The sequence below is a fragment of the Fundulus heteroclitus genome, unplaced genomic scaffold (genome assembly GCF_011125445.2).
Source record: "Fundulus heteroclitus isolate FHET01 unplaced genomic scaffold, MU-UCD_Fhet_4.1 scaffold_184, whole genome shotgun sequence".
Taxonomy (NCBI): Eukaryota; Metazoa; Chordata; class Actinopteri; order Cyprinodontiformes; family Fundulidae; genus Fundulus; species Fundulus heteroclitus.
The window spans coordinates 63,462-65,625 of record NW_023396596.1 but is presented as its reverse complement, the minus strand read 5'-3'; positions in this window follow the sequence as shown (position 1 = coordinate 65,625).

Below are 2,164 nucleotides of genomic sequence, written 5' to 3'. Positions count from 1 at the left end.
CACACTACTCCAGACATTTGAATGCGGTACCGCGCGCGAGCTATTTTTAGAAACACAACGTCACGATGACGTCACATCACGTGGTATGCAGTGGGGCAAACTCCGGAAACCCGCCGCTGTTTTGCTGTAAGAGAGGTGCGTTAGCCTAGGTTTTACTCGGTAAACGACTGCTTTTTCCAAATCTAAGACCATGGTTTTTAAACATTGTTGCTATGGAACGTGCAACAGCGACTCGAGTTACGCTGATCGACCGCATATGAAGGATGTTTTCTTCAAGACTGCCAAGGAGAAATGTGTACGCTTGGAACACCGGGGCGGTCGGCCTACACAACAGTTCAACCCGGAAAAAGTTACCAAATTCATGTACATATGTAGCAAGCATTTTGTCGGAGGAAAGGGCCCAACCGAAGAACATCCTGACCCAATTCCAGCGACATCAAGTCAAGGTAAGAGTATTTTGGTGGCCGACATGTTAATAAAGTAGCGCCTGCTACCATGATCGCATATAGGCTATCATGGTAGCAGGCGCTAACATGATAGCCTGCTACCAGGCTTACTCAAAAACATTTCAAATGAGACAAACATTAAACATATACCCATTCCTGGACGGTGATTGCAAACAACAACAACAACAAAAAAAACGGCCGACGCTGCCATGATCGCCGCGCAGGAAAAAAAAAACAAAGCTTACCGTTCGATCAACTCGGCCAGTTTTCCAGTCTTTTTAAGCCCTCGCACCTCAAGCCATCGTTTGAGCTGAAGGTTGGTGTGTTCTTCGACAGTGCGACCAGTAATCCGTGGTGCCTGGGACATCGTCTTGGGAAAGTTTAACGGCTGTTGTAAGTCGGTCATATCTGTTATCCGTGCGTTCTCTCCTGTATGCCCTACCTAAGCGGCAAAAGGGGCGTTGCTCTTGAGACGGTGACGTCACGTGCACGGTACCGCATTGAGAAAGCTTTCTGGATGGGAAGCGAAACGTCTTTAAACTTTGGAACAAAAATCCAGTTGTTGGGGTTTTTTTGGGGGGGGGGATTATATTCAGCACCAATGTTCCTCCTAATTCTTCATGTCTCTGAGTAAACACACAAACTCCCTGAGTATTCACCTGACCTCTGTAAGCAACATCACATGTTCACACTGAGGCTACATTACGGCTGTCCAAACACCTGAGATTATAACAGTTACATGGTTTACTAAAAGAATCAATTAACAATTACAGCAATACCTCTTTAGATTACCTAGTTTAGAACAATTAATTTATCCTGATCACATAAAAAAGACAACAGTAGACTCTCACTATTGGACTGTAATGTAGCCATGGGGAATGTGAACCATTTCTGCTGGAAGTCAGTCCTTTTTGTGATAACTTTGTGTTTCTATACATGAGGATGTGGTTGGTATGGCTTTGTCCAGTGAATAAGATCTGAACTAAAGCATGCTGGATCCCTTCCCTTCCATTGCTGGCAGTAAGGTCATCATGGTCTGCTCCATCCTCCTTCCCTGTGTCGGATCTATACACAAGGAAACATTTGTGACTCCATGTCCCCAGCAGGCTTTGCACCTGCCTTTCTGTTCTGTGCACAGGCTCCAGCAGTCTTGCTCCTCCCACGCAGTATAAAGAGAGTGGAGCTCAAACCATGCTCTTCTTTACGCTGATTTCTGAGAGCACATTCTGACTGCTTTTGAGACACTCCTGGCAAATCCTCCTCCCCCACTCCACTGAAGCCATTCAATGCACGGTCTTGCAGTCTTTGGCTCTATAATACTGCCAACACAACATGATACCAGATTTGATGCTCCTGTAAAGAATGCTAACATCTGATCAAGATGTCTTTCTCTGGACCCAAGACATTCTGACAGTGGGTGAGGTTTTGTTTGTGTCAGACTTTGTTTGTCCGGCTCTTTCTCCACAGGTTGGTGAGTGTCCTGATTGCGCAGTATCATCATTTACATTTATTTTAGTCTTCCTCAAATTGTTGCCATACACAAAAATTAGTCTCTTTTGTCAGCAAACAACTTCTTTGACTTTTTTTTCTGCTGTGTATGCTCCATCAACGTGCCGTCTTACAGAACTTTATTTTGGTCCTAAGTTAGGTTTAATCCACTAATCAAGTTGCTGAACATATGAATAATTAGTGGGAAATCAGATTAACTCACATTTAAT